Below are 16816 nucleotides of genomic sequence, written 5' to 3'. Positions count from 1 at the left end.
TTTAACTCCCAAAAGATTATACACCAATGACCTCACACAAAACCTCAACTCTCCAGAGTTCTATTGAATTAAGGTGTGAATTATCCCTCGTCCAAGTCAATTATTTCGTCTCATGAGTACTCTAATCAACTCTAACATGTATCCAAAAGGTAGCTAATCAATTGAATATAGAAGGCACAAGGATAAATAAAAAAACTGCAAGAACTAACAAGGAAAATCAATTGAATATCTTCACCAAAAAAATCCACAAAAGATGTTCTACTCATAGACAAGTAAATACACCAATTAAAGTACGAGACATGAAAGAAATAGATAAAACCCAATGTAGAATCTTCAATCTCCAGTCTTCTATTGCCTGGATTTACAGAGCTCCGCTCCAATGGAAGATGGATGAACTATGTGTGGAATGTGGGATGGAAGAATGTGTAGAGAGGGAGAAGGATTGGAGGCTATGAGATAAAGAAGAATTGGATTAGGGTTGAGTATTTATTGGCATGATAAAGGATTATTTTGATGATTTTCGTGCCCTATAAGAAATTGGAGAGATTTGGGTTAACAATTTATTTTCTTCTTTGAATTTCATCCTAATTTCCGCCAGCTTTGACTGCATCGCGTAATGTTCGTAGAATAGTCATAACTTTCTCCACAGAACTCCGATTGAGACGTTCAAGGTATCCACGCAAAGCTCTTTCGAAGACGAAGAGAATGGTATGAAATAATCACTGATTAGACTCTAACACTGTCGGGAAACTCGGCTTGAACTGAGGCTGCAACACATTAGCCTTTTTGCACCTTTTTAAGTCATTTTCTGTAATTTCTCAACAAACACGTCAAAATACCAAAATGTAGAAATATATGGAATAATGAACATAATATGCATGATTGATATTTTAAACGAGCCAAATCAAGACCTTAAAAACATGCAAAATCTGTGTTTGTCATTCGACAATGCTCGGAAGAGAAGGCGCAATTAGGTACATTTATTGTTAACTTGGGCCATAAAGTTTCAATTTTCTCGGATGTGTGAACTGATTTGTTTTTGCAAAAAGTCATATATGGGCATCACTATGCATTTTGTTGATCACAGTTGGATTTTGAACAAACGTTTGATTGCATTTAGGGAATTTCCCGCACCACATACTGCACAAGCAATTACTCAATTGATCAATAATATGTTGGTTTTGATCATTCAAGTTTTTTATGGCAAAAATTTTCATGTGCGATGTATTGCTCATATTTTGAATTCATGTGTTCAAGATGCGATCGATTTGTGACAAAAGTATGTTGATCCTGTTAGAATTGTTGTTTAATTGATTCATAACAAAACTCCTATTGATAGAGTTTGGAAGAAATATTATCATAGCAAGCAGTGCAGGTACACCAATTTTCGTTTGGAAGTTCAACTCGTTGAAACTCGACGTACGATATGTTGGAGTCGACCTTGAACCACATTAAATATTTATGTGATTTTTTTAGAAGTTGCCCACATGCTCCTTCTGATATGCTTTTGATACCCTCTTGTTGGGAACACATCATAGATTTGTCTCGATTATTCCAAGCTTTCAAATATGCCATTGTTGAGTTATCTGATGTTTATTATCCTACTTGTGTGCACGTTTTGGAGCATTGCATGTACATGTCAATTGGTTTTAAGACATCTGTGAAAAATACTTAATTAATAGAATTGAAGGCTATTTTATTTTATATGGTGGAAAAATGGCTGAAATATTTTGCGCGTATTTTAGATATGTACTATGGTTGTTTGCACGATTTGGATTTTTCTCAACTTCGAGAAATGTGTTTGACAAGAGGAGAAGGCTTCGAACTAAGTCTTCTGAATGTTGAAGAAATCAAACTAAGGTTAGATAGTGCACTTCGTGCTATCTACGCGGAATATGAAATGCGGTATAACATCACTCACCAAGTACGTGCTCCTCCTAGTCCTTCTGCATTTGATTTTGGTGGCGGGAACTATAGCAACGTCATGATTGATCCAGACGTAGTATCACAATTGCAAGATCTATACAGTGCTACCACCAATAAGACTAGAGCTATTTTTCAAGATGCAAGTCCTCATACTCAACAAATTGACGTCCTTGATTGGTGGTCATCACATGACAAAGAGTTTCTGATACTCTCAGTAATGGTTTAGGAGATTTTTCGCCGTTCCTACTTCCACCGTCGCCGTTGAGCAAGCTTTTAGTGTCGGCGATTGTGTCCTAGACAACAAAAGGAGCAATCTCTCCGCCAAAAACATGGAAGCCACTATGTTACTCGATGATTGGGCAAAGGCGGACATGAGAGCACAAGAGTCAGATTTCGACTTCCGTGTAGAGAGTGATGGTGAAGACTTATCCACCGATGACAAGGTCGGAAGCGAGGCCGCACTACAATATCAATGACGGGGAGGCGGTGAGCGGCAAACACGGCCGACCAAAAAGGTAAGCAAGGTAAGAGAACTACGTGGACTTTGGTTCCTCAATAAAATTGTGGATACGTAGGCAACTCAACATATATTTGAAAAGTTTAATTTGAAAGTTTAAGTTGAGCTCAAGCCCTTTTCATTTTTTTCCTTTTCCCCCCATTTCGTGTTTTTTAATTTATGTTCCGACGACACTTGTAAGTTATATTACATTGTATATGTAAATTATAATGTACCGTTGTCCATTAAAATTTAATGTATAAGTTCAAATTACCTAGCAAAAAAAAATTTAAAAACCGCCATAACAGCGAAACGGAACCTAAACCGCGAGGAACCGCCTGAAAACTGGCGGTTCAGAACCGGAACCGAAACCGAAACCGTGAAACAACCTCACGGTTCCGATTCCGATTCCGATTCCGATTCTACTTCCACATTTCGCAAAATCGGAACTGCCGGTTCATGAACAGTGGGCATATCTATCTTAGAACTTTAACAATCTAGCTTTTGTATGTTTCTTTTCTAGTAATACAACAATTAAGCTCAGTCCCAATGCGTATATTGCAATGTTGTTAGAGTTTAGTATATTGTAAAACATCTTTGAATGCTAGCATAACTCTTTATCCATTTTTTCACTAATATATGAGATGGAATATTTGTTACAATGTGTTTTGCTCATCCATTTTTTCACTATATATATGAGATGGAATATTGGTTACAATGTGTTTTGCTCATGCATTTATAAGATGTTTTTATTTACATTTAAATACATAAGAAGCAAACAAGTCAAATCTTCTGCATAGTAGATTAGTTGTGAACAACGTTCACAGTAGGTAACTAAGTCTGCTATTGCAGAACAGAAAGGAATTTCACAACCTAGATAGACTACCTATCGTGAAAGGTTGTGACGTCAATCCGAAAGTGTCCTTACCTAAGGAAATGAACGACGTCATGTGTGATAAGTTGATTTGTGTCATCGATTATTATTTTTGTACTCCCCCTGTCCAACTAAGTTTGAGTCATATTATTTGTGGGATGTCCCAACTAAGTTGAGTCATTTAATTTTTTTAACAGAAAAACAAAACTCCCATCACTCTTTCTTTATTCCATCATACTTCACTCTCTTTTCATCTTTCCTACTTTATTTCTATCTCCTACTTTTGACTCAACTTATTAGGGACGTCAGGAGTACTATAATGGGATAAATTTGTAGAGTTTGGAGGTAAATTCACAATAAACACAAGTCGGAAGCAGTTGGATAGAGAAGATTAACCGAAGGGTTCTCCAAGCTGATGAAGATGATCAATTAGTTCTATATGTCCGTGCCACAAAGTTGGAAATTTGCGAACATACGCCTAACTTAGCAAACAGGTTTCTGCTGCGGACTGAACGGGTGAACTTCTCGAAGAAGGCGCTTAATACTCATGTGCACCACACGTGTATGTGTGACTGTGGTTCTAGGTGGAAGTATTTAAGGGAATTGTGAGCAAGAAAGATGAGAGCATTTCTTAGACTTAGAACTTAGCTTCCCCTTAGCTCTTTATATTTTGCTCTCTAGACATAAGATTCTTTTACCTTAGTTGATTCACAACTTTATCTTTTGTAAGTTGATTCCAACTCTAGGTGTTATGAAGTATTATTTCAGTCAGCTCATTAACCTTTTCCCTATCTTTTACTGTTACTTGCACTCATAACTCTCTTGAAATTCTAGAAGCTTTACATGGGATTGTGACTGGAAAGGGTAGCCGTCTTGGTAATCGTAACACAATTGATGTTGAAGTTGATACTTTAATCAACCAGACATTATCTCTTCTTTTTGTATCAATTCTATTGTTAGTGTTGATCTCTGGCACCTATCTTTCAATAAAGTCATATCTTTTAATAAACTCAACTCTATGTCTGATGCCTTATATTTTCTAGATAAAACTCCTTCCTTGTGTGATGCTTACCCTTCAGCTAAACAAGAACACTTATCATTTCTCAATTCTGATTCTGTAGTAGAGAGTACATTTGATCTCATTCGTCGTGATGTGTGGGGACCTTTCTCTCCATGCACATAACACAAAGGTACAATTACTTTCTCATTATAGTTGATGACACTACTATATTTGATTAGACTTTCCTAAGCCCTATTGGATGTGAAATCAGTAATCACAAAGTTCTTCATCATAGTCATCATCACCCAATTCTCAAAGAAAATAAAATCATCAAAACTGACAATTCCTCATAATTCAATCTTTCAGATCTTTTTTCATCTTCTGGGACCATTGTTCAACATTCTTGTGTTGATACTCCTAAGCATAATGCACGAGTTGAGAGAAGATATCAACATCTTTTCTCAACATTGCTAGAAGCCTTCTTTCCAATCTCGCCTTTCACATTATGGGGATATTGCATTCTTGCATCCTCTTACCTCATAAATCATATTCCATCTTTTGTACTTCAACATAATGTTTCATCATTTCAAATCCTCTTCAATACACCACCTTCATACTCTAAACTTAAAGTAAGTTTTTGGGTGCCTCTGCTACGACTCCACTCTTAGCAAGAATATGGATAAATTTTCAGCTAGAGCTTCTAGGCATGTTTCCCTTTTCCCGACCTCTCACCTTCTGTCTTTCCTGGTTTCTTCCTTCTGATCCACCAGAATACTCTCATCTCGGAACTGTCAAGCAGGAAAGTATCACAATTAGCATATAATTGATATGTAATTGCTCCAATTAGGAATAGATTTATACTCTGCCTTAGTTACACATATTTCTACCTATAAAAGGGTGTAAAGATTGTATATAAAACACACAGAGATAAAAATGATTCCTTCACTCCCACATCTTTTCCTCTCGGTTGAAATCCTTTCTTAAGATGGTATCAGAGCAGGCTAAATCTTCCATGGGACTCAGGAATAGAGTCATCATCGTCCCTAACCCTTCTCGACCTTTAGCCTAACCCTTCCCAACCGAGAACCTGCAAATCAGCCAACCAAAACCATGTCAGATTCTGAACAGAAACTCCCAAAAAAAACCTCAACCAAGGGCAGCCAATCTGGCTTCCCATCCGAATACGCTGCACAACATGCGGCATTCATGAAACAAAACTTCAATATGCCACCAGAAATAAAGCCGGTAACACCACTGACAACAACCCAACCTACTCAACCCGACCACCCCGAGAATTTCAGGGAAGTCACTGTGAAAACCAAACTAGATGGAGACAACTATCCCCTGTGGATAACCCTCATGAAACGAGCGATCGGGGGAAAAGGTTTGGCGTCTCACATAATTGGAGTTTAAAAACCTCCCCCAATCGAAGATCCCGGTTAAGCAAAATGGCAACAACGGGATAATACGATGTTCAATTGGATCATCAACAACCTCGAAACAAGCCTTGTGAACGAGGTATCCCGGTATGAGACGGCAAGAGACCTATGGGATGGACTTGCTGTCACGTACGGGAGCGGTTCTGATCCTATCCAAATATGGGATCTGCATCAACAAGCATACGACATGAGACAATGAACAATGACATTGGAGGAATTATGGAACAAGTTTCAGGATCTATGGATCATGATTGACACCCGAGACCCAAACCCGATGAGTTACCCATCGGAGATCGAGAAATACAATCAGAGAGAACAAAGGTTTCGAGTATAACAGTTCCTACGAGCCCTAGATCACAAGTATGATGCGGTCAAGAAGGAAATCATCAACAAAGATCTCCTTCCAAAAGTGAGGCAAGCATATGGGATTATTCGAAGAGAAGCCATAAATTCGGGAGTCCTCAAACCTGAATCGAAGGAGCCACCAACGAGAGATGAAAACTCATATTTCTTTCAATTGTTCTCTCTTCATCTTCTTAGTTTATCGTTGTGGCTTAATCAAGTCGGATTGTCAAACTGATCCAGTCAGCCTATATACGCCTGCTACCTGCAAAATGCTGGTGAATGGATCTAGTGGAAACTCAGGCTGATTAACTCGGCTTAGATTCAACTTGAGTGAGATGAGTAGAAAAGCTAAAAGTGTGTTTTCAAAACCTTAACCCACAATACTATTAACTAGTATAGGGAAGTAAAGATCGATCCCACAGAGATAAGGCGTTTAATATTTGTTTGCTTGGCACTGTTAGAGTTTGTATAATAAAAATCACCTTTCGAGTGATTGAATACTGTAAAACTCTATATTTTATTTTCCAATGGATGCAACAAATTATTTTTATCATAATATTGTTATGTTTTACATTTAATGAATGTTTATTGTATATTTAAATGTAGAAGCAACGTAACAAAGTCAAAGTCTTTGTTTTAGTAGACCGGTTGTGGGCGTCGTTCCCTTTAAGGTAAAACGGTCAGTTCTGAACAAAGAAAAATAAGAATTTCACAACCCAGATAGGTATATCGTGAAATGTTGCAAAGTCAGTCCGCATATTTCTAAGGCTTACTGAAATAAGATGACATTGGTGTGGTATAGCACTGAATTGGATCTAACAACGAAACAAGTCTTTATGCTATCTACTGAAAGACGAGGTCTTGATAATTAATTTCTTAATCAATGTACGTTAGCATTGAGCATACGGTACTGATTATGCACTGCTTTGACTTATCAAATGGTACGAGTTTTACGCAACCCAATAATCTTGATATATTGGGTAGTGGTGATTAATATCTAGCGATGTTAGGATTGCCATTACATTGAATCGTGCGTGAGGTGAGTCTCGTTTGATAACGTCCACAAGAGGAGCTTATACTCCCTCCGTCCCGTGCTACTCGCACGTTTGCTTTTCGGCTCGTCACAAAGTCCTTACACTATTTATAATTTAAGTTAGAATTAATGCATTTAATTAATATGTTAGTTTAAGTTAAGAGCTCTTTTATTAAGTGATGTCTCATTACACCTAAAATTCTTTTTTAATTACACAAAAAAATCAATCCCAAATTTACGGCCTAAAATGAAAAGTGCGAGTAGCATGAGACGGAGGGAGTATTAAATTGTGAGTTCAATTTAATTAGTAAAAAACTAATTGGAGGGGGTCTTATCCAAATTCTTCCATAGATTCCTGAATAGACCCAATACGTAACTTAATATAAATAGGAGAATAAATGAGACAGAAAATACACTTAATATTTTCTCCAAATTTTCATCCCCCTGTCCTTGCACAAGATGGACGATTTTTCAGTTCCCTCCATGAGCAGTTTTCGTCTTCTTTATTTAAGTCCTAGTATTCTTGTGAGATCAGCCCATACTGATATCAACATACAGTCCAGGACCTAGTCAGAAGATCTGTGGTTTAGTTCTCAAGATCTTCACGTGGAGAATGCGCTAGCCAACTTCGATTCTTTGGAGAATTAACGAGGTAAATTGGCTAACTCCGTAGTAAGCATGTTTTAGGTTTCAATTAAAGCATGATTAAATTCAATTATTAACATGATACATGTGATAATTACACAAATAAATTTTGTCTAAATAATCTACTAAATATATCAGAATTATTATGTGATCAATTTGATGCATGCCTCCGCTGCCAAACCCTTCAATTGGTATCAGAGCCAGTCTTTGGCTCTGATTATTTGGATTTAAATTTAAGAAAAATTCATGTATGCATGTGTTATTTGATTGCGAAGCATGTTATTGATGTTCTTGTTTATATTTTATGCATGATGAACTCAAGAACTATCTAATCAAAGAACTTGAATTTTTCAATCGTACGAGATGTGTGATCCGTCGGCACTCACGCCGAGACGGATCGCACCAAGCGCGATCGAGGTAGGGCGTCGAATTGAGTAGGAGCCGAGGAATTCACAGTCACGGGGTGACGCGCAGACGAGCGTGGGCTCGTGCTCGCCACCGACCGAGACCGCGAACCCTAGGCGGTTTTCGCCCGGAAACATCGACAGTCGCCCGGAAACATCGACAGGCGGCGTCTGTCGCGGCGCGGTAGTTTGTCCGAGGACCGCCAAGACACCGCGAGTTGCCAGGCCGGAACCCTAGGCGGAAGAAGCCCCGACGAAGGAGAGGAGCGCCGTGCCAAGCGCGGTTGCTGGCAGGAGCAGTGGGAGCCGCAGGGAGATGCGCAGCCAGGCGGAGAGGGTTGGCGGCAGTCTCGCTCAGGAGCTAGCCGCTGGTTTGAGATCTCGAGCTCTGGGGCTACCATGCATGGCTGAAGGCAGCGGCGCTGCGTGCGCAGGCTGCCGGCCGAGAAGGGTGGCTCGTCGGAATTTCCCGACGATGAATTCGTCAGATATTCGTCGTTCATCGTTCGTGCAAACCTAGTGCGATGAGTTATCGATGATGGATTATTTTAATGATTATTTAATTCATTAATTAAAAGATATCATTAAAGTATTATTATTTAATGGAAATAAATTATTTTGGGAAGATTTCCCTAGAATTTAGGAATATTTAAATTATTGACTATATCTATGAAAATAAATAATATTATTTTATTTTCTAGATAATATCAACAAGATTAATTTAATAGTTTTCTAATTATTATATATCTAGAATCCTAATAAGGATAGATATGTAGGAATACATTAAATAATATAATTTCTCCTCCTAATCTTGAATATGGAAATAATTTGAATTTAATTTTTCATGTCTAATTAAGATTTAAATAATTCGTTTATTTTAGAAATATGTTATAGTAGACGTGAATAAGAATTAAATTCTAGAATAATTAATTTCCTAAAGTAAGATACTAAAAGATAAAAAAAAATTTAATTATCCAGTCAATTAAATGCCAACATAATTTAATTAAGCATTTTTCTGCCCTAAGGATAATTAAAGAAAAACCATAACCAAAATATCTAACTTATAATTACGAACTTAATGTTTGCATATGGTCTCCATCGATTGGTCTACAATTTGTGATGCTAATTTATAATATTATCGTCACCCATTATGTGGGGACAAGAATCCTAAGAAATAGTAAGTTCACGAGGGCGGATTTCTCAAATATAGATAGTGTGAACTAGAATGTGGTTTATAATATTATCGACACGCTTTATGTTAGGACAATAATCCTAAGAAACTGCGAGATTCATGTGTTCACGCAGAATTTATGAGATAACTTAATTTTATTAGCAGCACATGAATATTGTTATGGGAGTGTGTTGTATAAATGAGATTCTGTAATGCTAAATCTGGTGGTATTACTTAGGCAACATTAGGCGGCCATGTCATTATGTGGTCTCTGGACTATTCGTCGGTGTTGTGACCAGTAAAATGATAAAATTTTAATGCGTATTGACCTCTTATGGAGGGTACAAAATTCTAATTTTTACAGTTGTAATATTTTGAAAAGTTTTATGGTTAATCTACTCAAATTTCTTAAATAAGTTTATGACAAATAGTAAATCTTCTGTTTTGCAGTGCAAACTAAATCGTCAAAATGTCATTCAATCCTCTTTCTGCAATTCTTAAAGAAGACAAATTCGAGGGTCATAATTACATAGAATGGAAACAAAATTTGGACATCGCCCTCACAGCTGAAGAGTACAAGTTTGTGCTCACTACTCCACAGCCTCCAGTGCCGGCGGCGAATGCCGTGGCATGAGTTAGAGATGCGCATAGACGGTTGCATAAGGCGAATGAGATGGCTAAATGCTATATGTTGACTTCTATGTCTTCAGTGCTCAAGCATCAGCATTCTGCCATGGCAACTGCCGCCAAAATTATGCAAAATCTCACAAATCTTTTTGGTACTCAGAATCGAGCGGCTAAGTCTCAAACCTTTCGGAGTATCATGATGAAGACAATGAAGGAAGGCACGTCTGTGCGGGACCATGTACTCGAGATGATGAGCCACCTCAACCAAATTGAGGTTTTAGGAGGGACGATCGATCCCGAGTCCCAAGTGACTATTATCCTTAAGAGTCTTCCCCCTAGCTTCCAGCAGTTCAAGCTCAGCTTCGAGATGAACAAAATGAATTACACCTTTGAAACAGAATCAATGCTCCTTCATTGCAATCGCCTACGTTTCTAAATTTTTCGCGGCTGATCATCTCATGCGGTGACATGTTTGAACCAATATCCTTGATGCTCAGTTCCTTTCAATTTAAATGGACAACTGTACTGTCCCATTTGGTAGCCTACTATGGAAATTTACAATTAATTCATTTCCATCCAGTTTTCATGACCTATCTCATATTCTTTCAAGCTCCCATCAAAAGTGAGTTCTCAAATTCTATGAGTTTAATTATTTGAAACCATTTGAACCATGTAGTTCTTTGATTGGACAAGATAAGTTCAATTGAACTTAGTATTTGCCGTCAAAATTAATTGTCGCAATTTGTTGATGAAAATCCATAAGAATCGAACAAGGGATGTTATTCTTATTCCCTTGGATACTATGGAGCCCTTCAAATTTTCAGTCATGCTTCTTTTATGTTTCATATCCAAGTTAAGACTATTATATTAATCATTGAGTTCTTGACACAAGACTTTCAGGAAAGGTATGGCCTTAATTCCTTTCAGATACGTATGAAAAAAAAGAAGAAAAGAAAAGAGAAGTCTCGATTGACTCACGGGCATAAAATGATACACCAACTAGAAGCGTCGACTTGACCGAAAACAAGAAATGTTAAATATTTCACATCTACGTACTGCTTGTAACAAGCTAGTAAAAGATCGAATATTATGCTATGTACTTAGCTAACTAGCCTTGAGAAGAGAAGTGGTAAGGAATATACATGGACCAAATGACTTTTGATGATGTACAAGACCCTTATATATATAAACGATGATCGATCGAAATGCTTATTACGGGTAAGATAAGTGAGCCACAAGAAATGAAGACTTAATCACGATTATGTAATGAAAATCATGGAGAAAATGCAAGTACATTCATAGTTTATGTTTGACGAAACAAATTCCATCAACAAAAGAGATTCGTCTGAAAGGTGGCCAGAAAAAGCCAAAGTTGGAGAGACATTCAGGAAAAAGAACACGTGATAGCACCACTACCCTCATCATCCCTACCACGGAAGGGGAGAATCAAAATTTTCTTTAAAGGGTTATCGTAAGAGAACAAATTTGGAGTCCTATAATATGGAGTAAGGACGGACGTTAGCAACGAAATGCGAAGAAATATGTAGTTAGCAATGTCTGAAGAACTATTCCACATCGCAAAAAGCGCAAAGGTATCCTGAAAACTGTGAAAGTGGACTACCCCAGCTAAGCAAGAGGTTACGAGGTCAATCCGCTAGCTGAATGACTACAATTACGATCAATGCAAACATTTAAAGAACTCAGTATCCGACGATGAAATCTAGGATGAGGAATGGCTTCACCAGTCAAACGATATAAATTAATTAATGAATGGCTTGAATCAACCACGTTATCTCAGTCACCATATAGAGTGGCGCTTAAGGAGTAAGAAGAAATTAAGATCTAGCTACAAGAACTACTAGACCTGGGTTTTTTAACCCATTGTGTGACCATGAGGTACACCAATATCCTTCGTAAAGAAGCACGAAACGTTGAGAATGTGTATAGATTACCGAGAGTTGAATAAGTTGACGCTCAAAGACATGTACCCTTTACCCAAGGATCGATGATTTGCTTGACTAGCTCTGAGGAGCTGGTGTATTCTCAAAGATGGATTTGATATCTGGCACCAACTAAAGGTCCGGCAGGACGATATACCCAAGACTGCATTCCGCACCAGATATGACCATCACGAGTTCACTATAATGCCTTTTGGGCTTACAAATGCCCCAGCTGTGTTCATGGATCTAATGAACCGCGTGTTCCACCCATACCTGGACAAGTTCGTCCTAGTCTTTATAGACGATGTGCTCATTTACTCGAAGAACGAGAAGGAACACGAGCAACATTTGAGGGCCACTTTGGAGAAGTTAAGAGCCGAAAAGCTCTATGCTAAGTTTATCAAGTGTGAGTATTGGCTTAACGAAGTAAATTTTCTTGGACACATAGTGACGGCAGAAGGGATCCGAGTAGACCCTGCCAAAATAGAAGTAGTACAACGTTGGCAATCACCAACGACACCCAATGAAATTCGGAGTTTCTTAAGATTGGCCGGATACTACCGAAGGTTTATTGAGGGATTTTCCAAAATAGCAAGGCCAATGACTCCACAACTCAATAAAGGAGTTAAGGTCAATTGGACACCAGAATATGAAGCAAGTTTCTAGTTGTTAAAGGAAAAAGTTGACCACCGCACCGGTTCTAGTCGTGCCAGAACCAGGAACAAGTTATGTGGTGTACAGAGATGCATCAAAAGCCGGACTCGGATGCATGCTGATGCAGAATGGTAAGGTGATTGCGTACGCATTATGCCAACTCAGGCCGCACGAGTTAAACTACCCAACGCACGACCTAGAATTAGCTGCAGCGGTACATGCCTTGAAGATTTGGAGACATCATCTCTACGGAGTTCGATGTGAGATCTTCACGGACCACAAAAGCCTCAAGTACTTCTTTGAGCAGAAAGATTTGAACATGCGACAACGCAGATGACTCGAATTAGTAAAGGATTATGACTGTGATATAAACTACCATCCTGGCAAGGCGAACGTAGTGGCAGACGCTTGGAGCAAAAAGACTACGCCCCAAATAGGCCACTTTTCTCACACAGAATGAGGAGCTCATACGTGAGTTTGCTAAGATGTAGTATGAGGTAGTAAGAGCGCCGGAGACGGTGGATAGTAAAATCGCCACCTTGTTTATAGAACCAGATTTAAGGGCAGGATCAACGAGGCTCAAAGATGTGATAAAGCATTAGAAAAAAAAATTCCGTCTGAGAGTGAGGACGGGGAATGAAGAAGGTTACCGCGAAGAAGCAAATAACGCTCTCACTTTTGAAAGAAGAATGTGTGTGCCCAACGACGAGGCGCTCAGAAATGAGATCATGAGTGAAGCTCATGAGACGTCATACACTACCCAGCCTGGGAGTACGAAAATGTACCAGGACATGAAGAAACAATTATGGTAGGATAGCATGAAAAAGAGCATAGCATCGTTTGTAGAAAGATGCCTGGCATGTCAACAGGTGAAGGTTCTACACCCACAACCATATGAGAAATTGCAACCTCTAGAGATTCCAGAATGGAAATGGAAGCACATCGCAATGGATTTTGTGATGGGACTGCCAAAGTCCCATCGAGGAAATACTGCCATCTGGGTGATAATAGATCGCCTCACCAAAGTGCCCACTTTGTACCAATCCGTATCACATATGGATCGGACAAGTTGACCCAGATCCATGTGTAGGAGATCATACGCTTACATGGAGTACCGGTAACGATCACCTCAGATCGTGATTCGAAGTTTACTTCTAGATTTTGGATAAGCCTGCAGCAAAAGCTAGGCACTCGGTTAAATTTCAGTATCGCGCTTCATCCACAGACGGACAGGCAGTCCGAAAGAACGATCCAAGCATTGGAGGATATGTTGAGAGCCGTAGTGCTCGACCGTGGAGGAAACTGGGAGCCAGTGCTACCACCCATAGAGTTTGCTTACAACAACAGTTATCAAACAACTATAAATATGGCCCTGTATGAAGCGCTCTATGGAAAGAAATGTAGATCACCGCTTTACTGGAATGAAGTCGATGAGAGAAAGATTCTTGGACCGGACTCTATAGAAGAGATGATAGAAATTGTCCGACAGATCCGTGAGGTAATTAAGGAAGCTCAAGATAGGAAAAAAGTCATACGCTGATGTTCGCAGAACCGACCTGCAGTTCAAGGCTAGAGGCAAAGTTTTTTCCGAAGGTATCCCCGTGAAAAGGGATTACAAGGTTCATCGTCAAAGTCAAACTTAGACCGTGTTTCATCGTACCCTATGAAATTCTTAAAGAAGTCGGTCCCGTGGCGTATAGATTGGCGCTATCACCGAGTTTCCAAATTGTGAACCATGTATTTCATGTGTCACAATTGAGAAAATATGTGTTCGACCCCAAGCACAAAATCCACCAAGAAGAAATGGTGTTAGACCCAGATTTAGGCTATGAAGAGAAACCAGAAGCAATCTTGGACCGGAAGGTAAAAGAATTGAGAAATAAATCTATCGTAATAGTGAAAGTTAGGTGGAAGCATCACGACCACAAAGAAGCTACATGGGAGCTTGAGGGCAAAATGAAGGAAAAATACCCAAAGCTATTCAAGTGACGTAAGCAAATTTCGGGATGAAATTTTCGTTAACGAGGGTATAATGTAACACCCGCTCCTTTAATCGCCTTAATTTCAAATGTTCGTTGGACCATAGACTGCTTGGTGCTTTCTAGTCACCAAGTCCTAAGTTTTGCCAAGTAAAAGGGTGAGACAACACTACTTTCTCAACAAAGACCTATACCTTGCCAAAGAGAGCAAGTCAGATCCTGCAACCTCCATTCCTCATAGCAGCACCTGCATTATGCCTATGCACCTGCCACAACAAACAATCCCACTTATTAACTAAGTACTAGGCACTCACATGGAGCCAAATGGCAGTTAAAGTTGCTGCAGGATTCTAGTACACCACCAATATTTCAGTTAAATTGCTGCAGCATCATTTGAAAAAAAAGAGTTGCTCCAAGAAGAGAACAAAGTAATATAGCAGCACATTTAATTCCACGAGTACACCCCTTGTACTACTCCAAAAGAACAGCGAATCAGTTTAACAAAAGACAAGGAACTTGCAGATTTGATTCCTGCTAAATCTCAACAAAACCACAGTGTGCAGTTGCATGTATATACCCTCATACACACACACTTGATCAACTCCACCATAAACCACGCACCATTAAAGAAAGGAAACCGAGAGAGATTGTTTTTGTGAATGAGAGCGAGTAAAAAGAGGAAGTAAGAGGGGCTGCAAATCTTCTACACCAAGGTTTAACAACCACCATCACCAGAGGTAACACACAATGAAGGAACGAAACTTTAGTTCTTCTCGAGCCTTGTCACATACACAACAAGAGCATAACTCTATCAATTTAACTATAATCAACACCTGCCTAAAATCAAGCGAAGACCCAATTCAACTTCTCCAAAATTTGCTTTCCAGAGCTTAGACGAGTAAAATAAGCGGGAGAGGGTAAAGACTTAGCTTCTGTCCGACGAAGGCGGCGGCGGCAAGTCGCTTCGTTGGCGGGCCGGATCGAGCCGGAGTCGAGGGGATGGGTCGGCGTCGACCAGACGCCGTGAACCATGCGCGAAGAAGATGCTACTCCGGCAGCAGGGGAGAGGCGGCATCCGCGAAGCAGATGCTGCTCCGGCAGCAGGGGAGAGGCGGCGGCTGGCCGTCGAGACGATGACCGTCGTCACGAGAGAAGAGGAGGGAAGCGAGGGGGAGTAACGGAATGCCGACGACGGCGGGAAAGGCGTCAACCGGAGTAGAGGCCGACAGGTGGCAAAACGGCGGAGAACGCAGAACTCCTCCGTGGTTTCAACGGAGAGAGAGAGAGCTCGAAAGGGAGGCGCCAAGGGAAGCGCCGGCGGCGGTTTGGCGTTGACCGGGGCGACGGCGCTGCAGGAGCAGTAGCGCGAAGCGGCGGCGTCTCGAGCCTCGTCGAGCAGCAGCGGAGGCAGAAGCCTCGCAAAGTGACGAGGGCTCTGCTGGACTCCGGCAGTGGTGTGTGAACGCCGGAAGGGAGCGACGCCGGCGAAGAGCGTTAAGGAAGAAGAGGGGCGACGGAAATTCGAATTGGGGATTCTGATCTAGAGTTTTCGTTGATTTAGGGATTTTGGTTGAGAGTGAATTGTGAGATGGATTTGAGGGGAAAGAAAGGCGACGAGAATGGGAGTATTTTTGTGAGTTTGGCCCTTCCAATTTAATGTTAAGTTTGGGTCTCTTATTTAACCTTGGGTTAGGAAATTAATTGAAGAGTGGGCATTCTTTGCAAAAAGGTGATAATAGTATGAAAAAGGGAATTTTTTCTAAACATGTTTGTCATGTCATGTTTTTCTTTTACGATTATCTATGTGTTTGGCTATATCAATGATGTTAAATCGAATTTGAGTCTCAGTAGGGCCGCAAACCCTACTCGGACTAGTGTACACATATGGGGGCCGTGTGCTAGCTTTCAAGTTGGTCGGTCCAGTGAGTGTCGTGGAATGTGGCTACATTCCCGGTTCACATACGTTCAGATATGGTATTTATGTTTATGTGATTGCGCAATCAATTTTAGGAAATGAAAGGAATTTAGTGACTCAGGCAATTTTAAATAAAACCCCCGTGTTCACTCAACTACGACTTACAAATTAAATAGAACTGCTTTTGGCACTGTGCTCACTGAGTATACCAAGTACTCAGCCCTGCATGTTTCTTTTTTAACGTGCAGGTTGAACGTGATTGAGGCGACGAAGGTGTTGGGAAGTGAACGTTAATAAGTAGTTAGGTAGCCCAAAGTAGTATGTCTTCATACATACTATTTTATCTTGGACTCTTCCGCTGCAGTAGA

The 16816-nt window shown here is 39.9% G+C and overlaps 1 long non-coding RNA gene across 4 annotated transcripts; it reads right to left on the bottom strand.

Annotated features, from left to right (window-relative positions):
• Positions 1–202: 202 nt before the first annotated feature.
• On the bottom strand, positions 203–16169 carry LOC121783938. Of its 4 annotated transcripts, none has more exons than XR_006046674.1 (5): positions 14728–16169; positions 6203–6342; positions 5791–5901; positions 5184–5383; positions 203–5084 (listed from the first exon to the last, which is right to left on the bottom strand). It is a non-coding gene; the product is annotated as an uncharacterized LOC121783938 (long non-coding RNA). The 4 variants fall into 4 exon arrangements; XR_006046676.1 differs by having other exon boundaries at positions 6203–6335; XR_006046675.1 differs by lacking the exon at positions 6203–6342.
• Positions 16170–16816: the final 647 nt, after the last annotated feature.

The sequence above is a fragment of the Salvia splendens genome, chromosome 21, assembly GCF_004379255.2.
Source record: "Salvia splendens isolate huo1 chromosome 21, SspV2, whole genome shotgun sequence".
NCBI lineage: Eukaryota > Viridiplantae > Streptophyta > Magnoliopsida > Lamiales > Lamiaceae > Salvia > Salvia splendens.
Note: the sequence above shows the minus strand (reverse complement) of the source record. Positions and strands in the feature narration are given on the sequence as shown.